General features: G+C 37.4%; 1 long non-coding RNA gene and 1 pseudogene across 1 annotated transcript; one reads left to right on the plus strand and one right to left on the minus strand.

Moving 5' to 3' along the window:
* Positions 1-1,526: 1,526 nt before the first annotated feature.
* Positions 1,527-8,027, minus strand: LOC105980464. The gene is made up of 3 exons (XR_001174743.1): positions 7,789-8,027; positions 2,771-2,937; positions 1,527-2,022 (listed from the first exon to the last, which is right to left on the minus strand). It is a non-coding gene; the product is annotated as an uncharacterized LOC105980464 (long non-coding RNA).
* Positions 8,028-9,591: 1,564 nt separating this feature from the next.
* Positions 9,592-9,895, plus strand: LOC105980471 (annotated as a pseudogene).
* Positions 9,896-23,381: the final 13,486 nt, after the last annotated feature.

Below are 23,381 nucleotides of genomic sequence, written 5' to 3' on the forward strand. Positions count from 1 at the left end.
TCCCTATTTGGATTCTATTTATGTCTTTCTCTTGCCTTATTGCTCTGGTTAGAAACTCCAGTGCTGTATTTTTGTTCATAGATAAGGATGGAGGCAGGGCAGGGACAAAAAAGAGAGAACAACCAACACACAAAAGAGACAGACATAATCAAATAAATATTTCTAATTTTTTCTGCTGTTTTCTAGAGCAGTTGTTTTGAGAGATTTTTTCACTTCTTTCTTTCTTTCTCTCTTTCTCCTTTCTCTTTCTTTCCTTTCCCTTTTCTTCCTTCCTTCCTTCCTTCCTTCCTTCCTTCCTTCCTTCCTTCCTTCCTTCTTTCTTTCTTCTCTCTTCTTTCTTATTTGTTTTTCATAAACCAGTTCAGCCAGTAGAGGCCATCTGATTTGCAGTCTTGCCTCAGTTTCAGTGAGTAAGCAACCACTCAGAGCCCTGGGCTGGAGTCCAACACAGAATAATAGACAAGTTCTAATTTCAGATTTTTATGCTGGATTCCTGGGTTGGGCTCCTAAATTCTGAAATTTCAGAAACTCCCTACTTGACCTGAGGTATGTCCCACATCTCCCTATAATGACAGGCTGTTGCTTTTTCTGCATAATATAAGGGCAATCACTTGTAGAAATAATAGAAAGTGGATATTCAAATATTATCAAAACATTGAATTCACTGTTATACTAGAAATTACCTCCCAAAAGTAATAAGGAACAATTCTATACTAAAAAAAATCAACCAAAAGATAAAATATTGAGGATTAAATTAACAAAGACAAGAAGGAATTATTTGCAGATAACTAAAATATCTTACTTAAGCAAGATAAAAAATGGAATAAATTGAATAAAATTCTAAGTTTCTGAAGTAGAGGATTCATTCTTTTAAATTTGTAACTCTATGATAAAATCACCATAAACCTAATGAGAAAGATATTGGGGGAATTTAGAAGGTACACAATTATAAATTTTTACAAGCAAAACCATGCCCCAAATAACCAAGGCAATTTTGAAAACAAAAAGCAATATGAATACATTTACCATAAAGCAAAAATTTTTACACTTATTTTATTCTTACTGGTATTGCAACAATGAAACAAATAAATAGAAAAGAGGATGATTGTACTTATAGCTACATACTAAGAAATCCTAGGATAAGTTTTGTGAAGGTATCTTTGTTCAGGATGTTCAGTTTTACTAATATCATTGTAGACCTTTTGAGATCATTACATGCAATGATTCTTAAGCTCGTTTGACCACAGAATTCTTCTTAAAATGAATTTTGTAGGACAGATATTTCCTCTGTTCACTAATTTGAGGAAAACTGGAAAAGAAACAGACACACATTTGTGTGAAATTGGAAATTCCATGAAAGAGATGCCTTAATCCATTTGGTAAAAGGTAGATTCAACCAATGTACTTTAGACAATTTAGAAAAAATTAGACATAAATTTGAGCTGCAATAATATCCAGAAACTGAAACCATAGAAATAGTGGAAAGCACTAATATGAAGATATATATATATATGTGTGTGTGTATATATATATATCTACAACCACACATATATAGTTAATGATACCTATTTTAATAGATACTACATTATATTGTTACATTGTAGTATTATTACCTTTTCTGTTATCTTTTACATATTATTACATTATAGTCTCTATGTTAGTATAACTATAAAAATAAACGCCCCACCTCATCAATATCCTCAATAATAAATTAAATCTGCCAAGATTAAACATACATGTCCTCTATTAATATACTAATAAAAACCTGCCAAAAAGCAGAGGTGACATTTGATTTTGATATTCAAATTTTATCTTGCTTGACCACAAGGTATTTGGTCATATGCCAGGGTCATCTCCCCAAGTGTTGTTGAAATCCCCAGAAGATGCCTCTGTCTTCTGCAGATTGGTTATGGTGGTCACCTGTGGTACTCAGTGGTCTCTTCCTGTCCACTGCTTCACACCACTGAACTTCTCTTACTCCTCTCTATCCACTAGAAGATGAGTGAGGAAACAGACCACAGCCTAGATGAGATCAAAGTATGCTCCTTTGTAATTATGGTGAAAACCATGTATGTGAGTGCTCCCTATTTATGAAACTGGCCCAGGAACAGTAAAGGGAAGCAGAAAGGAATAGGAAAATTCTGCCATGTCTCTAAATTTTCATATTCTCAGATACAAGTAAAAACAGCCACAAACCAAAACAAGCCCCATAGGCATGGAGCACATAGGTCTGACTGTTGACCATCCACATCTCCCTCCATCACCTCCTATAGGGATCTGAAGCACATCTCAGACTTTGAATTATTTCTCTTATCAATATGTAGAATGAATTTCCCCAACAAAGGGGGTCTTTAAGACAAAAATCACTAGATTTCTCATACTAAAATTGACCAGCAATTCTACAATGACAATGCCTAATAATCTTCAATTTTTTAAAGGTACTAGGACATAAGAATGACAAATGGGCATTGCAGTACTGAAAGTGTACAAACATTGCCTGGTAGATTTGGAGGCCTGGCTCTCTATTGTTGGTTCAGCAGGCGGCTTTTCGCCTCGATCTTGAGTGTCACCCTGTCGCCAAGCTCCATGGTCATAGCTAACAGCAGGACCCTTGAGCAAAGCTGTCCTAACCAAGGCCTATTCTCAAAAGACAAGGAGTATAGAATCATTTCCTATTTTATATTTGCATACTCAAAAGGCCAATTAATTTCTCTCCAGAACAAAATGTACAGTCTGTTCTCAAAGGCATTGCACGCTATGCTTCAGTTACCTTGTCGGCGTTCATGTCTGTATTATTTATGGGAGGAAGGTCCTGGGTTGACTGTGAGGAGGGGCTTGAATCCTGGTCTCTTCTTGCCTAGGGGCCGCAGCAGATTGTGTCATTTCTCTGAGCTTTCATTTTCTTTTTTATATAATGAGATTGACATTGTGCAATTGCTGTAAGAATTGAATTGTATAAGAATTGTGGAAAGAATTAAATTGTGCACAGAGAGAAAGTCATAGTGTTCATTCAGTAAGTGGGGAGTATAATAGTAATATTTTTTAAGCTTAAGTATGCTAATAAGTAGCATATATTAGTTTAAATCAAGTTTGGACATAAGCTCTGATCCTTAGCTAGGAACAGATATTTCAATCATTCAATAGTTTGTTCAACAAAAGTGAGCCTTACTTTGTAACATTTCTCTACTAAATCTATGTTAAACGAAAAAATAATTTGCAAACATTTGAAATAAAAACACCATTGTCTTCTTACACATAACACCTTTTAAGATCTCATTATGTAGCCAAGACTGACCTTAAACTCATAATCCTCCTGCTTCATGAGGCACCAGGGATGAGTCACCATGCTTATATTTTGGCCTCCGTGATATAACCCCTAAACCTACTCTGGAAATCCTTTTTCTCATTCTCTTTGCTTTTTTGTTCCAGAAGAAACCAGATAATACATTCAAGTTGGAACAATTTAGGGGAAATTTCATAAGGAGACTAATTGCAGAGATGTGAGCTTGTTATAGAAAAATAGACAGGACACATCAAGCAGCAGGGAGCTTTCTTAGGATCTAAAAGTCTGAGAGGGTAGAGCGAGAAGAGGATTCTGGGTCTAGAATGGAGAATCTGTGCGAAGACAGCTGTCTGACCTTTTGATAGATCAAGGCAGACCTAGAAGGACTTTGTAGGGAGGAAGCTAGGGGAATGAATTCTCATTGCTCTCATTATCCCTCCTATCACCAAACTCCTACTCTTGCCAGAACACAGAAGGTAAGAGACTGGCTACCACCTCAACACAGCTCTGCCTCTCACTTGGACCCAATGCGTGACTTCAAAACCTACTGAGAGATGAATTTTGCTAGATGAGTTTTCCTTGAGATATTCACTCAAAATATGCTTATCAAGTGCTCTAGGCAAACCATCGGTGTGAGGTTAAGACCATGGCAAGCTCCTATAGGCTAAGGTAGTGTGAGAGACATCATTTAAGAGTGTTTATTGTTAGCTTCTGGCTCTTGGTTCACTGTCCCCAATATCCCTAATTTAGCCTGTCTCACTTCTGTGTCTGATGTACTGAAATTAATATTATGGATTTTAGTTCTATCAATATTACTACAAGTGGTAAATTTTATTCTTGTTTAGGGTTACATAGCATTCCATTACACATATGTATTATACTTTTTTCCTCTATTAATAGATACCTAAGGTGATTCCATGTCTTAGGGTTGTTTTTTTGTGAATGCTGCCATAATAAACACAGACATGAAAGTATCTGCTTGTTATATTCATTTTACTTGCATCTGATATTTACCCAGGAGTGGAATATCTGTATCACAAGGCACTTTAGAGAGTGAGAAGTGAGAAGAAGTGAATTATTTATAATACCATAGATACTAGGTCAATAAGGCCAGACTGGGATTAGTACAGGTAAGCTAGGCTACCTCATCCTCTCATAAACTTGAGAGGGAATCTGGAGGGGGAAATGGAAGATATAGTATAGTGCCCCCATGTACATGTGTGTGTGCACACACACCCCTGTAATTTGATATTAGAACATGATCTTTATATCCTTTATCAAATTTAGAAGTCTATTGTGAATTTTTCCTATATAGTATTTATTTTTCTAAAATATAATTTTAATTACGTAAAACTGGCTTATGTCATACCTAGATAATAATTGATTTAAACATTATCTCACATTTGATGCTCAGATAATGTCTTATTTTCCCCTTATAATTCTGTAGTAGACACCACAGAACAAAAAGCCATTGTGACCATTTTTATTAACAGTCACTTGAGGAGCTATGTACTAGCTACTCCAGGTAAATGAGTATAATGTAGTTCTTGAAGGCTGTAGTCAAGCAGTGGAGACTTCTAACAGCAGCCTTTGGAGCAGAAATATAAAATGTTATCACTCAACAAGATTCTCACCTTGTGGGAGATTGAAGGAAGGCTCAGGTCTTGATATCAGACCACATATATTGACTTTGTATCTAGCATTTGTTCAACCTCCCTGAGTGTCTCTGTGGTCCTAGATTCTATTGTGCCACCATTCTGCCCTGTCCCTAGCTTCTTTATCAAGCTGGCAGTCAAATGCAAATGCAAGGTGTCATCCTTTTGCTCAGTTGCCTTTACTTGGCATGAAGCTAAGTAGATTGGCTCACCTACATTGATTCTTTTTGACTGAGGCTGAGGACATAAATATTCCCTTCAGGAGACAGTATTTGGAAATAAACATGCCAGATAAACTAGGGCCCCATTGAGTGAAACTAGAGGACAAAATGTCTGAGGATAAATTTGAAAGTGGTGGAACCAACTTAGGATAATGTAGAGATCCATTTGGACAAATGAGTAAAGATTGGAGAAAAGGTGAACACCACCATTGTCTTCGCAAGTTAAGAGATATTGTACCAGGACCTATTGCCAGAGCTTTACATATCCCAGTGTCTTATCTCCCATGAGTCACCTGTGAATGAAGTCTCTGTTAGATCTCATTCAAACTTAACTGGATTTGCTTTTTTTTCTCTCCCTTTCTTACTTTATTACATCACTTCTTCATGGTACTCATCATTCTGCCTGTGATTTCCCCCTTAGCTGTCTCCCTTTCCTGATTCTCAGTCTTGGCATCTGTGTATCCTCCTCTGTCTGGAGTTCTTTTCCTCCATTTCACTTCAATGGCTTCTACTTGCCATTCACTTAGAAAAAAATAATCTGGGTTGTGACTCATCACTATAATCCTAGACACTCAGGAGACTGAGATCTGAGTATCCTAGTTTGAAGCCAGCCCAAGCAGGAAAGTTAGTGAAACTCTTGTCTCCTATTAACCACCAGAAAACTAGAAGTTGATATTGTGGCTCCAAGTGGTAGAGCACTGACCTTGAGTGCAAAAAGCTCATGAATGACCCCCTAAAATATTCTGATGTCCCACCTAGGTTAATCTTGTGTAGATACTCTAACTCATTACCATGTGTCATATTCCAAGTAGAACTTGTCACCGGCTAGAATTTACTTACCTTGGGATCTGTTTGCCAAGCATCTCCCCCACCATGTCTAAGCTCCATTAGAATTTCCTGTTTGCTTTCTCCATTTCTCTTACATAGAAGGCCATCTCACCTAGTGGGTGATATTGGTCAATTGCCATCTCTGGATGGATATGTGATGACTTTGTTTTTGAAGTCATTGTTCTGAGAGATTGTTTTGTTTCTTCTCTGACCATTTGTAGGTTTTTAGGAATGGATTTCTTTACTTCTGTAAGCATGTCCTTTAAAGAGACCTCACCTTGCCCATTTACTTAACACATACATTTCTGTGGTTAGAGAAATACTGAGTGACATTGATTGAGCCAGCAAATAGAATGTTTTGAACAAAATCCGCAGCAATATAAAATGGCTTCTTGCCTCCAGGTCTTGTTTCAGCCTGAGACATGTTGAGTCATACCAATGTTTACTTGAATGTTTTCCTTAATCTTTTTAACTTTCCTTAATCTTGTTAACTGACCAACTCTTAAGGAGACAATGATACAACACAGTTTCTCGAGAACATTGAAGGCTGGAGACCTCAGGGCTCATGCTCCATCTCCAGTGTGTTTACACCATTTTCTAAACCATTGCACATCTGGATGATGGCATGTGGAAGACAATGTCATATCTAGGATTCTTCCTGTCTATATCTTTTATAAACCTTTCCTCTTTGTTGCTTTGTATGTCCCTCCTCCCTGCTTTCACTATATTTGATGTCAGTGTAATTTGTGTAATTTGTGGAGGGTAAGGGGAAAAACAAATCGTTTAAATAGGGATACAGGTGGACCCATTGCAACAATGAGATGTACAAGTCGTTATGCCGAAAACGAACTTTACAACTTTGGTCGGGGGGGAGTGGGGAGGATTGGATGGGGTAGCGGGGGGGGGGGAGGTGTACTCATTATCTTGCCCATGTAATTGTAACCCCTCTGTACAGTATTTTTCCAATAAAAAAAGACCTATGCAGATGTAACTGTAAAGTCTTTATGCTAATGAGAGAGGAGAGGGCTTGGGAGTATCCACCTGCAAGATTCTCTTATTCATTATTTTTTATGTTTTGACAAATTCCTTGCTTTCTTTATAAAGGTTCATCAAGCCTATAGGTTAGGGAGAACTTAAATGACATAGAATACTAAAAATGGAGAACAAGTCATAATAAAAATACCAGTTGAGAAAGAAAGAAGAGAAAAAGAATCTCATAATAGTGTTCATTTCCATACTGGGAATCATCTACTTGGAAAAAATCTGTTCATAATCTACCTTAAAGTTTAACTTCATGGTGAGATATACTTATCTTAGGTGTCTAGAATTTTTGCCTTCATAATCACAAGACAAACTTTTTGTCAATAACAAGAATTAAACTGAAAAACCTCTAGGGAAATTACTGATAATTCATAGAATGGAGAAAGCTATGATTTTTGGCCCCCCTCATCTTTAGCTACAGAATGATCTAAGCTCATTTCTTGTGAATCTAAACCAGAGGAAATCTGAGATACTCTCTCTTAGGTAAATGAAGTTAAGTATTTGAAAGAACCTTAAAGAATATATTACTTAAACCCAGTACTTGAAGGTTTTAGACATCTCGCCTAGATTTTAATTAAAAGAGGTTGCTCTATAGATGAAACTTTTATTTTAAAATCTTTGCCATCAATCAGTAGTAATTACTGCTATATAATATTAATTGACATGGTTATTTTTACTAGTAGCTATTCATTTAAAACATAATTTTGTCAGACCCTTGCTAAGAGTGGGACTAAAATATTAGTGTCATGATTCCTCTTACCACTCCCCAACCTCCTTGGAGTTCAGTGTAGATCAAGAGGTTCTTCAACAGGATTTCATTATGTATCCAGGGAGCCATAGAGAAGATTTCCAAAGATAAATTTTGTTCCTCCAATTCTATGCAAAAATATGGACTAAGATTTTTCAGCATCATCAGATGAAGGACTTTAAGTATGCAAAGACAATTTCTTGATAAGTTAAAGTGTCCATCCACGCCTCGTCCCAGCTACTCAGCCTCAGACATCAGGGGAATACAAGAGCCCTTTAGAACCCATATACTCATTTGCCAGAAAACACTTTCATTTCTTCATTTTATATCTTTATCAGGTGCATATTCATTTATGCACCCATATTTTTCCCAAGGAAAGAGGATTTGACACTGAAACATTCAGTAAAACATTTTCACTTCCCTAAAAAAAGTGTTTTTCTTAATTTTTATGTTTTTTATTGTAAAAATACTGTACAGAGGGGTTACAGTTACATGAGTAAGGTAATGAGTACATGTCCTATCCAGCATTGTTACCTCTTCCTTTGTTTTTCTCCTACCATTCCTTCCCTCCCTACCTCCCCAACTCCTGACTCCCCGCCCCCCACCAAGTTGTAAAGTTCGTTTTCAACATAGTGTCTTGTACATCTCTTTGTTCCAAGGTCAACCTGTATCCTTATTTCAGAATTTTGTTATTTCTCTTCCCTTCCCAAATAAGAACAATGTATATACAAGATGCAGGGCACTGACATCAAATACAATGAAAACTGGGGTTATACCATGAGGGAAGAACATACAGGAAAAATAAAAAAAATCACATAGTACATTTTAGATACATTAAAAACAATAGCAAGAAAGAAAAAACAAGTTGTGCCCCTATCTTGGGGTTCATTTCACTTAACATCATCTTATACAGTCATATGTACATAGCTTTCAATCTTTTCTGCTTGTCCTAGGTTTATACTAGTTATTGCAAATAAAGGAAACCATGAAACCTATGTTTCTTTGGCCTGCCTGGCTTTGTTTTTCTTAATTTTTATTTTTTTACAGAGTATCATTTAATATCTTCTTGTCTTTGTACTGTGATCTGATGAATTGGCCTAATCTCCCTACTAGGCTCGGTTCCTGGAGGACAGACATGTGGTAGCCACATCCTTTGAAGCTCAGCATCTAACACACAATAAATGGTCAGTTAAGTGCTTGATTTCTCATTGAACTGTGAACCATTCTAAAAGCCTATCACTACAGATGAGAATTTCTTAGGAAAGATAGGAGATTGCATCTATATTTTTGCTTTCTGTTATGGTGGAACCAAATTCACAGAATTATAATAAATCGTAATTTAAAGAATAATAAATCATAATTTAAAAGGACTTTTTAGCTGTTAATGGTTTTGATCAGTTAAAATTTTTTTCCAGTTTCCATTTGACTGTGTACAATGAGAGAGGAAAAAAATAAAAGAAAGGAAGAAAATGAAAAGACTGTGAATAGTATGTTAAAGGAAATGGTAGGGCCTCTAAACCACATGAAAAGCAAGACAAAGAGTGACAGCGGAGAAATGTCACCTAAGCTGCTGGAGCTGTGTCGACACCCTCAGTTCTCTCTAAGATGAGTTTTTGACTCACAGGATTCTGTTCTGTATGGGCTTTCTTCTAGTGAAGGATTTATCTATGGAACGGATGGATATTCCATTTACACATGATTTCCCAAATCATCATAATAGAATATGTCCTGTTAACTTCATGATAGTCACCACCTGCCTTATTGTTTCCACTTCCCACAAAGTTTGCTTTATAATTTTCACAGGAGCTCTTTGGTCTCGGCGGCAGAGGCGAGATGACGAAGGGAACATCATCCCTTGGAAAGCGTCGCAATAAGATGCACACATTGCGCCGCCGCTGCTGTTCTAAGGCCTACCACCTTCAGAAGTCGGCGTGTGGCAAATGTGGCTCCCCTGCAAAACGCAAGAGAAAGGATGACTGGAGTGCCAAGGCTAAGAGACGAAATACTACCGGGACAGGTAGTATTTCTAATTGTCTATCGCAGATTCAGGGAAGGGTTCCGTGAAGGAACAACACCCAAACGCAAGAGAGCAGCTGTTGCAGCATCCGGTGCATCTTGAGAATTTAAAAGATTAGCCATACAATAAATGTTCTGGTCTAAAAAAAAATTACAGGAAAAAATATTTTTCCTGAAAAATTCTCCATGGGTGGCAGAGGTAACAATCAACATCTGATAGCATCTTACAACCTGAACAGAGGCTGGGGGAAAATGGGAAGCCCATTGTGAGGTACATTGTGCGGGCTCAGGTATGGGGCCAGCTTCTCCCACTATGAAGGACTGGTAGGTATCACCAATCAGGACTCTGGCTATGGTCCACTTGTCATTTCTACTAACCACAAATTACTATGGACAAGAAAAACGGCTTAATTTAAAAGATCCAGAGAGTTGGGTATCAATGTTCTTTGTGTTTCCAAATATTTAGAAGTTCCCGGAGATTCTGTGGTCTGCCATTTTATTGCTACTTCCTGGATTCATGTCTCTGACATTTCCTATTTGGTTTAAGCCTTGGCTCATACTTTCTATGTTGAGTATCTGAAATATCTTTATATTCTGTAGATAGACCATCACATTCCTTTCTCTTTAGTCAGGGTTTGTATGCTGTTGTCTTCTTCCTTTGAAATATTTTCTGCTTTCCAGTTCTCCCCAGATTATAGTTAATCCTGTACATCTCCTTTCATTTGGATGTGAATTTATCATTACCATCTTGTTTCTCCAGGAATCTCTCCCTCAATCACTACCTCACCCCCAGGCCATGACTCAGTGCCCTTCCTAGATTCCCTTGGCTGTGAACAACTCCTAACACAGCCTTTGTGCCCTGTCATTTGCATCACTCAACAGATGACACCCACAAGAAGATGATATGTCAGTCTTGCTAATCAATACATCCAAAATCTAGAAATGTCCCAATAATTATCTATTGAATTAGTTCATGAATATGGAACAGGTGACAACATAAAACTTAGAAATGGGTTCATTATAATTGTCTTTCAGAAGTTTATTGAAATGAAATGGAAACAAGAGTTGTTTTTGTTGTAATTTTGCTTTTTTTTCTTCTTCTTTGTTGTTCTTTTTTATTTCTGTACCTTTTGTTTTGTATGCACATTTATCTGGTTGGGGGAGGGTTGGGGAAGCACTGAAATGGTGGGAGAAAAGGTACAGCAGTGATAGTTATTAGGCACTATGTTGAAAGTGAACTAAATAACTTGTGGGAGAGGGATCAGGAGGGAAAAATTGAGGGGGAAAAGGTAGGGGAGAGTACACTGCTCAAAAGAGATGTGCTCATTACCTGACTTAGGTAACTGCAATCCCTCTGTACATCACCTTTACAATAACAATAAAAATTATTGTCTTTCAGATCCTTTATATCCAAGGTCAAAACTCACATAGATATGGAACAAACCCAGATGCCCCTCAGTAGATGAATGGATCAAGAAAATGTGGTATATATACACAATGGAATTCTATGCCTCCATCAGAAAGAATGACATTGCCCCATTTGTTAGGAAATGGAGAGACTTGGAAAAAATTATATTAAGTGAAGTAAGCCAGGCCCAAATAAATATAGGTCCCATGGTTTCCCTTATTTGCAATATCTAGTATATGTCTGAGACAAGCAGAAACAGTCAGGTAAGTTGATGATAGGTGAAATGAACTCCAAGATAAGGATTCAAATGTTTTTTTTCTTTCTTGGGATTGTTTCTAACATATTTATAAGATGATTTCTTTGTTGCTTTGTATGTCCCTCTCCCGTGATATAACCCCTGTTTTCACTGTATTTGATATTGGTATAATTTGTGGAAGGGAAGGGAAAAAACAAATTGTTTAAATTGGGATACAGGTAAACCCATCGCAACAATGAGATGTACAAAAACAAACTTTACAACTTTGGCGTGGTGGGGGGTAAGGGAGGAGGCAACAATGCTTGATAAGAAATGTACTCATTACCTTGCCCATGTAATTGTAATCCTTCTGTATGGTATTTTCACAATTAAAAAAAGATTCTTATATATAGCAAAATAAATCCCACATAAATTCTGAAGATAATTCTTTGCAAATTCTTATTTTTATTCAAATGGTGACTGGGAAGAAAAGTCTTTAATTATATAAAAATTATTCCCAAAGAGATTAAAATATTTTTGCCAATTTCAATAAGAGAGATGAGTTCAAAGAGCTCTGCAGAGTAATACTGTATTGTAGTTAAGTCAGTGGTCTCAATTTCTAGCAACATGTTTTTTTATTTTCCAGATTTTGCTAATTTGTCCAACAAATTATATGATCATTCCTCTCTAGATATTAGAAATACATGAAATAAAGACTCTCTTAAATCACACATACACACATACCACACACACACACACACACACACACACACACACACACACACACACACAAAGATACTTAGAGCATTTATGTACACTTTAAACTACACTATAGAAAGACAACCAACACCATATCCAATTCTAGTTTAAGATAACAATACAATTCAAGCTATTAGAAGTGGAGCTGTATAAGTGGTAGAGCACTACCCTTGAGTAAAAAAGCTCAGGAACAGTGCTCAAGCCCTGAGATCAACCTACAGGATAGGCACAAAAAGCAAAATTGAAGGGAAAATATATTCAGAGCTTTACATAATCATGAGCAATGATTAAAAGGAAGAAAATAGTTTTGTTGAGCTTCTTAACAAATTGCTCACAAACTCTATTAGTTGTCCAAAGATAAACATTTATGAATGCGTTTTCTTTGGAGAAGAAAGATTATTTTTCAATTAATTAATGACTGATGTTTCCCAGAATTCTTTCCAAAAGCCTAGAAGCTAGTGTTATTTTAGATTGGCTTTTGCTTCTCATCCTTTTCTTTTGATTGAAGCTGATTGTTAATTTAAAAAATAAATTGATACGAGGCAGTGAATGTATAATAAGTAAACAGTGTTTTTTTGTAAAGTCCTTTCTGTCTCATATAAGAAAACAATTCCAAGGCTGCCACATCCCTTGCTTGTGCTGCTTGAACTCAGTGATCAGTAGATTTGTAGGATTTTAAGAAAGAGAACACCAAAATTTTGGAAGTCAGAAAGGGCTAATTTCTATAATTCTTTTCTATGTGTCTATTTCAAATGTATTTAATAGCAATCTGTTTGCTTGTCTTTATAATTTGCCTGAAAATGTCTGAGAATTGAGAGCTTTTGTCCCTTCATAGAAGAAGTTCATCATACAACAGATGCCTCTTGCTAACTAGCCTCCAGGGGGAATTAAAAATTGTTTTCTTTTGCTTAAGTTACACCATAAACATGAAATTGTCATCTAGATCTGGACATATGAGTACATAAACACTCTAAGGATATTTCTCTTATCTCTTCCCATTTTCCTTTATGCCTTTCTCTGCTTCTTTCTAAACAATAGTTGAGTTGATATAAACAAGCTATCCTCAAGTTCTTGGCTTACTATCTGTGAGCCTGGTTTATGTTTTACAACTAGAGCTTTTTATGTTGCGCAACACTAGATGAGGAATGAGTGTCAGCTCTGCATTTGTAAACTCTCTGAGATGCAATCATATACTCCTCTGTGAGCTCCATAGCATTAATATCCCTGGTTACTATCCTCATTTCTGAGAATCTTTTTTTCCCTTCCTGATGGCCCCTCATAAAGGGAAAAGACTAATTTCTGTGTTATTTCTCTATGGCCTTGTGCTTCCTGACTAATGTGAATAGATTGGCCAAATGACTTGAGTTGGACAAATCATATTTTCTCCTCTTGAAATCTGGTAGTAGCACACTATTTATACTAGAGAGAGTGATGTTGCATTGAGTTGAGGTTGGTTTGCACAGTCATCTCCTGCTGTGCATAGGTATATAGGTTGCTGTGTTTTGGCCGTGATACATGGTTTGCTACAGAGATAACAGTTTCTATGTCCTCAGAGATGGAGGAGGTGATTTGATTTCTGTTTCACCTTCTCTATCATCTTTGACTCCATTGGATGCTACCATGTCAGAATTTCTGTTTAGTCTAACCTATGTTTTTAAGAAAGTAGCTAAAGTTCATATTGATTCATCTTGGTACTTGCTGACAGTCATGTTTGTGAAAAAGATTAACATCACTGATTACTTCTTCTTTTAGTGTCATTTGCACATATCCTGTTTCCCAAAATTTCCTACAAAACAAAATTATTTCTGAAAGGGATTTGAATCATATTAGTAACAACTTCAGAGAGATTGTACTGATAACTAATTGATAGTGAACTCTTCTGGGTGTTAACTAAGTTTCAGAAAAAAAGAGAGGGATTTGGTTACAACAGTACAGAAAATAAAAGGATAAGGTAAACATTTCTGTCTCAGGCTGGCCTGGCTTAGCTTTGGAAAAAAATTATTAGGTGGAAAACAACCAATGTTAAGAACTGAGATGAGCTAGACATGCTTAGTCTATCTTATTTCTGCTTTTTAAGTCAAGTGATTAAACTAGAAGTGAATTTATAATATGACATATAAATTCATAGGTAGAAAATCACAATATAATAGACAGTCTTTGTGCATAGTTTTTACCTTGGTTGGTTTAGATTCTCTAAGGAAAATTCCTTAGATGGACATACCTCTTATTTCCATGGAAAATTAAATGAAATTATTTAAGATTTTTCTCTCAATAAGGCCTGAGTAAATACGTCTTGATGCTCTGGCCCCATAATTAAGAGTTTTGACTCATGAAAATCTCTTCTCTTTGCATTTATTTTACCATAAAACAAATCTAGAAAAATGTTCCTCTCCATGTGATTTTAAAAAAAGAATAGATTTGTTTTAATAATTTTTATGTATTATTGAAAAATCTCAGCATTTGGAAAGGGTCTTAGAGACAGAAAGGACTAAACTGTCTCCACCTTTAAAACAGAAAATTGAAAAACTTAGACATGAAATTTCAGTATTATTTTTAACCTGTTTCTTGTTAGATCTGGGGACTTTGGTTGATGCAAAAGGGGAATAACAAAGGACAAAGACAAAGGTGAACCAATGCAACAGTGATACCCACAAGACAACATATTGGAAATGAACTTTACAGCTTGGGGGATATGGGGGAGGGAAAGTGGGAGAAAAATGAGGGAGGGGGAAATAGTGTTTGATGAGAAATGTACTCATTACCTTAAGTATGTAACTGTAACCCCTCTGTATATCATCTTGACAATAAAATTAAATTAAAAAAATTTACCAAGAGTCAGAGTAGCAAGCTAGGAGGGCAAAAGTTTATTCACTTTCCAAGAGAGAAAAGAGGCAGATGCCACAGGCAAATGTGAACTCTATGGAGTAAATGGAATGGAGCTTTAAAGCTTTTGTAAAGTGGAGACCCATGGGGTGTGTATTCTGAGGTACATGAGCACACTGGCTAAGGTATAATTTGTTGCCTTCCAAGTTTCTGGATACAATAGTTTTTATCAGAACAGAACAGTGGTAGTGCTAGCTGGTTCTGAGAAAGATAAGCAGGTTAAGGCCAAAGCCTGCACAAAATGGAGCCAGATACAAAATGTATCTGGTCCATTTGTTGGCTTCACATTTTCCTACTCAGACAGGTAATAGATAATTCTTCAGAAGCTTGGGAAGGGTAAGTCACCTCCCTGAGGGAAGTGAGTCCATTTTTCATGAGCCCTTCAAGCTGAGAAAGGTTACGGTTGTTCCTGTGATATTGGGCAGGGTGTGGGGGTGGCACCTTGAAAGTAGGGATTGAAATGAAATAGCCAGTAGATGTATCTGGGTCCTAGGCTCAGGTAAATTGATAAAGATACATGCTCCTGAGGAAGAATAGTAGAAAGGAGAAAACCCATGCTCCAAAAGTTACCAAACAAAGGACAGCAACCAAAGGACCAAGAAAAGGAGTATGCTATTTAAAAATTGACCAGAGAAGGATGAAAACTACAACTAAGAATCCAATGTGGGGCTGGGAAGGTGGCTCAGTGGTAGAGTGCTTGCCTTGCACACCTGAGGCCCTGGGTTCGATTCCTTAGCACCACATAAGCACAAAGTAAAAAGCTGGAAGTGGTGCTGTGGCTCAAGTGGTAGAGGGCTAGCCTTGAGCTGAAGAGCTGAGGGACAGCGCCCAGGCCCAGAGTTCAGGCCCCAATGACCGGACTCCCCCCCCCAAAAAAAAAGAATCCAATTTATATCCTATAAAAAAAAGTAAGGGAGGAAGTGGGTTGATAATAAAATATTTTTTGAAAACTGACAAGATATTGATCTTCCAGAAAAAAATAATCTGCATCCCAATTTTGTATTTTTCTTATTTTCCTGAATGGTTTTAGTTACCTTGTTAACACTTTCAAGAACCATACTTGTTTGAGTTATACAGAAATAACCTTCTTTTCCTAGAATTGAAGAAGTACCTCCTGAGCTGGTAGTTAGCAGATATATGTTCCTATGTTTTGAAGGACAAGTCCCACCAAGCAACCTACTTGATGTTGTACAACTGTATATAGTTGGCTAGTTCAAGAACCTGTTTTCTTAGGTATAGGAATCATTCACAGGTTTATAGGCAATGGGCTAGTTCACCTATTCCATAGTGATTTTCAAGAGGACACCTTAGATTAAGTGTACTGAGATAGGTTCCAGTCTGTAGCGTTAAGAGTGGTAGGTGCTATGGATATTTAGAATGGAAATAGGGTGAGCTTGGATGTGTAAGTCCTGAACCAAATAGACTAGAGTACAAAGGATTCCAGGTAAGGGCAAGCAAGGGTAGACAATCATGTGACATAGGAACTATATTTAAGGATTAGGTTTTATACAGAAACAATCTTCCTTCTCCCAGTGAAAGGATGGCCAAGGTGTCAATGAATGCAGGGGTCGGGGATTCCCTTGATGAGGGAGGCGTCCATGCTAGGAGATACTGGATGGAGTCCCATTCACATTCTGGTCAGTTTCATCTTTTTAAGACAGTTTTGTTTATCCATCTTTAGGGGAGCAAAAATTGAATCTTCATAGGGGCAATGAAATATGAAGGTGATTGGACATAGGCCTCAGGAGCAGGTGGCAGTAGTTGAGTCTAATTATATTTCTGTTCAAGGTCTGTTGGTAGATGAGGAGGTTCTATCAGAGTCTGGAAAAATTATCTTGGTCTTGCCAGAAGCTTTGAGAGAAGCCGAGAGAGAACATCTGGAAGAGTCCCTAACAGCGGCTCAGAGATGGAAGTTGGAAATCTCAGTACAGATAGGTAGGGGCCAGCTGATTGAGATACAGCTCTCAAACAAATAGGTCTGGTAATAAGGAGGAATTTGTCAAACAAGGACATTATCTGAGTTTGATTGTCAAAATGGATAGTGTGGTTTGCTTTACTGCTAGAGATGGATGAATGCATCGGCTATGGGCCATTCTGACAGGTTAACAGAAATGACAATGAATCCTTGGTCTGGAAGTAGCCAGAGAACAAATTCAATAGTCTTTATACATTAATTGTTGTTAATTAAGGGCTTGGTGATGGGGCATTAGGATGCACTAGAACACACATAGAGACAGTGATTTGGCAGAGGGAGAGAATGATATAAAACAGAAGCATGTTAGAGTTGAGTTTGATTGAAGGTGACACAAGTTGAGAAGGCAAATTTGTGTGGCATATGCTAGGCAGCAATCCAAGGGGACAGAGCTTCAGATTTGGTACATGATTCTTATAGGTGGCACTAATAAAAATAATAATTAGTATTGTTATTTTAATGTTTTTTATTGTGAAAATACTGTACAGAGGGGTTATAATCACATAAGCAAGGTAATGAGTACATTTCTTATCAAGCATTGTTGCCTCCTCCTTTGTTTTTCCCCTACCATCCCTTCCCTTCTGTCTCCACAAGTACATCCCCCACCCACCCCCGCATCCCCTGCTGCCTACATTGTTAAGTTCATTTTTTGACATAGCATCTTGTACAGCTCATTGTTGCAATGGGTCCACCTGTATCCCTATTTAAACAATTTGTTTTTTCCCTTCCCCTCCACAAATTATACCAACATCAAATACAGTGAAAACAGGGGTTATACTGTCGGGGAGGGATATACAAAGCAACAAAAAAAAATCATGTGGTACCTTATAAATACGTTAGGAACAATAACCCATCTAATATATCCATGTAATAAAGCAGAGGATCAGCAAGTAGAAAGAAATTTCTTTGCAGTGAGACAAAGAGGCTAAAAGAAAGGTATGGGGGCTTTGTATTCTAGAAAAGCAGAAAAATGTTTTGGTAGGATGAGATCTAAGATGAAGGATCTCAAGTTTGAGCTTCTGGTAATGTATCAAGGAATTAGAGGGAGAGTTCTTAGAGGATGGTAGAGTGAATCAGTGGTAGTGAGTGATTTGGTCCATAAACCTATGAACCAAAGGGCATATCACTTGAGGAGCACCAGATCAGGAAATGAAATTTCAGGTTAAGGGAAATGGGAAGAGGAAGGAGGGGATGAGTGACAGAAATGGGAGCGTCAGATATTGGTGAGGCTGTAGGTTAGAAATGTAGGCCAGACTGTGATTGGAAATCTTTTTCATGAGTAAGGGAAGATTAGAAGGAAGGAGAGTGGGCTGCTGCAGAGGAAGAGTCTGATCAAAAAGAATGATTGAGGTTCAGTAATCTAGGGGAGCATTTTAATGAGAAATTATCATGGTCATTCACTGAACTGAATGGAGGAAGAGGAGGTGAGGAAGGAGTAAGAAGAAGCAGCTGACCAGAAAAGGGAAGTATTTGAATCTTGGAACAGAGTTAAGAAAGCAAGAATATAGAGGATTGTTATTTTTCCTCATTTTCCATAATAGTACTGAAATTAAGAGAGCTATTTTTTAAGCTAAGTCTCTCAGTAGCCCAGTTTATATTCTGGCCAACAATATTCACAGAGAAAGATCAAGGTCTTTCTTTTAGATCAATTAGATCTATCTTCTTCTGTTCTGTTAAGGAGACACCAAGAGGGTAAAGAAGTAAAAGGAAGAATATTAGAAAGAAGGGGATATTTTTGGTCCAGAGTTTAGAGAGACTATTCCTCCGTCTCCAGAACAAAAGCTATAGGACAAGTCACCACTTGAGGAGACAGGAGAAGGGCATCACCCATTACAAGGCTTTGCCAGAGGATGATGACAGACTCACAGTTGGGGTTTTACATTTTAAGCATAGAGAACTACCATCATGCCCAAAGTAAAATAAGACTTACAAATTATTGGGAGGTTTGTTCTTTGAACAGTCTCTCTGAACGGTGTAAAAAGTTTTCCCCGGATGGTCAACCAAAGATGTTAGGTCTCAAGTTTCAGCCTATGAACAGGGTGTGAAAGAATTCACTAAGAGTCAAAGTGGCAAGCAAGGAAACAAAAGTATAGTTCCTTTCCAGGAGAGGAAAGGGACTAAATACCATAGACAGTGACAACCCCCGGGGCTATTAGAGGAGGGTTTTCAGGACTTTTATCATATGAAGGTGGGTGGAAAATAGAACAAGCACTTGTTGGAACATTTGACAGATAGTAGTGTGTGTACCCCCAATATATATGCATACTGATCTGAGTATGATTTTGTCCAGATTCATGTCTTCAAAGGGTGCTATAGTTTTCTCGCAATAGAATAAAGAATGGTCTAGCGTTATGGCTCAAATGGTAGAATGCCAGTCATGAGCAAGAAAGCTATTCAAACTGCAGTACTGGGAAAACAAGAAAAATATTTGCACACCCAAAATAAACATTATGACAATTTATAAAAAGAACAGAGAAGTTACTAGTGAGATCTGACAAAGAATATGCAAGGTTAGGCACAAAATGGAATCCAAAAACAAAATGGAGTTTTATTTGCTTTACATTATCTATGGAAAAGTATCTAAGATAATGCATGAGATATCCAGTGTTGATAAACTATTTCTAGGCTTCTAAAAATCAAACAAGATATCTTTTACAGAGATTGGAAGTCGGTGCTCTTATCAAAGGTAAAGCATGCTTTACAATGTGTTTACATTTATCCTAGAATAAACTGAAGACATCATGTTGTTCTTTGTTTCCCTTGAAGAATGACTAACATAAGGGAACCAGGAGGAAGATCAAGCAATTAAAAGAACTTCATATTCTTAAGACAATGTTTAGTGTGCTGCAGTTTTCCATTATGTCACACATTACTTAAGGGCCATCATCCTGATTTGCCTTTGTCTGTAGGGGATATGAATTGACATTTTGAACAGGATGCTTCATTTGCAAACTTTTCTTTTTTTAAAATTAAGTTTTTTATTGTAAAAATACTGTACAGAGGGGTTACAGTTACATGAACAAGATAATGAGTACATTTCTTTTTTTGTTGTTATTATTTTCTTTCTTTTTTTAATTGTGAGAATACCATACAGAGGAGTTACAATTACATGGGCAAGATAACGGTACATTTCTTTTTGTTTAATTTTATTTTATTTTATTTGTGAACATACTGTACAGAGGGGTTACAATTACATGGGCAGGATAATGCGTACATTTCTTACCAAGCATTGCAGCCTCCTCCTTTGTTTACCCTTCACATCCCTTCCCAGCCTCCCCCCTCCCCCCCTGCAAACTTTTCTTATGGCACCACTTTCAACACCAGCATCTATCACACATCAAGAAAATACATTTGAATTGTTTTGCAAACAAAACTTTCTTCCAATTAATAATTAAACAGAGGAACAGCTTGTGGTATATGCTTGGAACTAATTTTACTATATATAGTGGGAAATGACAAGCACATATGAAGATGTGACTGAAGCTGGGTAGCATTTAAATATTCAGCTTTTCCTCTGTTACCTTGACGGGAGCAAAGTTGGTTCCCAAGGTAAAAACTAAGTGGTCTGCCGGCATATGGTCTAACCTCCATTTGAGTGCTAAAAGCTGGATACTGTTTTTGTGAAACAGATGTTGTTGAGTGCAGCAATGCACAACTGACTCTAGCTAACAGCTGGGAATCCTTCATGACCCATATAGCGAGAAATAAACATGGTCCTATGCTTGGCAAAAGTGTAACAAAGCACATTTCCATTTGTTAAGAGCTTATCAAAATGAAGAATAAATGTTTTTAGCCATAAACTGATTTTATTCACCAGAGTAATCTTTCCAGCAGCTTCTGTGATGGCCTCGTAATATTGCAGGCACCCTTTGGCAGATGAAGGCTGCAGTTGCTCTGACATATAGTACAGATGGAAAATAAACATCTGCCTCAATCAGGAGCGAAGACCAAGGACAAGGTTGACGAATATTGTCTGGCATGACTCTCTTTGCAGGGAAGCATATAAATGCTACAGAACCCAAACCACTGGCATCGTCTGGTGTTGTCCTTATGTGGTTACTGACCATGAAGAGAGATGATTAGTCGGCACTCTCCGAGGAGAAGTGGCTGCAGATGCTCGGGATGCTACGCTTCCAACTCTCTAGGATCTGCTTTGCTCTAGCCACACCATGCGAGTCGCCGAGTGATTCCATTTTAGTTTAGTTTTTTCATGGTTCGGCAGCATTTATTGTCCTTCAAGTTTCCCTTCTTGTTGTTGAACGTGATAAGCAAGAGAAGGAGAGAAAAAGAAGAGGAGCTCAGAAAATAAAAACACTTTTTCCCCCCGTTGTCATAGAGACTATCAACAAAGACAAGTCCAACTTCATAGGATTTCCTTCAGATGTGGCCTGAACCTCCACCTCTCCCCGCCAAGCCTCTCCCCCCCAACACACATTGTGATTGAAAGCACTGTATCCTGTGGTCCAACTTCAACTTTGGCAACAGCTGAGTGAAATAATGTCAGCTTCATAAGAAAGATGCACGTGGATACTCTCTCTCTCTTTCTCTCCCTCCCTCCCTCTCCCTCTCCCTCTCTCCAATCCTACCGCTATGTTCCTTTTGTTCTTTCTTATTGCAACCAAATGATTCATGTGGCACAAATAATATGACAGATGTAGCTTTAAAAATTCAGTTTTGCTGCAAGTATCGTTTTGACTGAACCTTCTTTCATTTTCTGGTATCTCTTGTGACCATATGGAGTTGAGATGGCAGTGAATTCCCTTCCTGCACCTGGGCACAATATTGGATGAGGAGGTAAAGTAAAAAGGGAGAAAAAGTGTCAAGCTTAATATGCAGTATTATGTTGTGAGTACTGTCTCCTCTTTGTGAAAAAAAATAGTTTCCGTACCATGGTGTTAGAATTTTATTTCTAAAAGAAACATGGTAGAGAATCGGGTATATGGAGTTTCGGTATTTTTCTGTGTCTCAAATGACAGAGAAAGAAGGAAAAGCCTTGCTTATAGCCAGTGTTCCGATAATCTAGCTGAAGTAACAATGATCATAACTTTTTTAGGAGGCAGGCAGTATTGAGTCTTTTACTGAGAGCCTGGGTGCTGTACTTGAGCTTTTGTGCTCAAGGCTAGCCATTCTACCCCATGAGTAACAGTTCCACATCTTTTGGGTGGTTAATTGGAGATAAGATTCCATGGATTTCCCTGCCCAGGCAGGCTTTGAACCATGATCCTCACTCATATCTCAGTCTCAAAGTAGCTGGGATTAGAGGCATGAGTCACCAGTGCCTGATTTTTTTTTAACTTCAGACTTTAGAAAGGTTTGATTCATCAGACTTTATTACTAATAACAGCAACTAATTGTTTACTGAGAATCAGGGCTACACCTAGCTTTTCAAATGTATTGGCATATTTAATCTTTATAAAAATCCTTAACATTAGACACTATAATTATTTTCTCCCTCTTCTATTCTTTATTTTCTTTCTTCTTTTGCTTTTGTTGTCTTCCTGCTCTTCCTTTCTTTGAAATGGGATATCATTAAGTAGCCCATTCTGGTTTCCAACTTACATTATTGCTTTGGCCTCCTAAGTTTTGAGATTACAGGCACATGCCACCATCATCAGCTCAATTATTTCTCTTTTGTAATGAAGGATGTTGCCAAACATCAAAAAAACTGTAGATTTAGTAAGTGAGCTGTAAGAACTAAATAGTCTAGGATCATGACTATAGTTTTGAATAGTCTGAGCAATTAAAACCTATTTGATACTAAGTATCAATATGTTATTTGTGGTTACCTCATTAATATGAATGGAAAGAAGATATTTCATTTAATTATTTTTACCATATTAGATTTGTAGCCTGAGCTGGTAGCTCTTGCCTGTAATCCTAGCTACTCAGGAGGCTGAGATCTGAGGATGGAGGTTTAAAACCACCCAGGGCAGGAAAATCTATAAGACAATTATCTCTAATTAACCACCAGAAAACCATAAGTGGACGTGTGGCTCAAAATGGTAGAGCAGTAGCCTTAGCAAAAAAAGCTCAGGGACAGTGCCCAGGCCCTGAGTTCAAGCCCCATGACTGACCAAAAAAAAAGCAATTTGTGGCCATAGTAAAATCAAATAATATAGAAATTTACATAAAATGAATAATCTCTTTTCAAATTTATCCTCCTAAAACAAATATCAGTAAAGGATACAAAGTGATGTTATAGTATACAGATCCAAAGTAGAAGCTAACTGAACATTGTCCTCATCTCAAATACTAACAGTTCTGGGGTAAGAGGGATCATACTGTTGTGTACTTTTGTATTTGGTTTCTTTACACAGTGTAGCCATGCTTGC

This window comes from Dipodomys ordii, unplaced genomic scaffold, assembly GCF_000151885.1.
Source record: "Dipodomys ordii isolate 6190 unplaced genomic scaffold, Dord_2.0 Scaffold9, whole genome shotgun sequence".
Lineage (NCBI taxonomy): Eukaryota > Metazoa > Chordata > Mammalia > Rodentia > Heteromyidae > Dipodomys > Dipodomys ordii.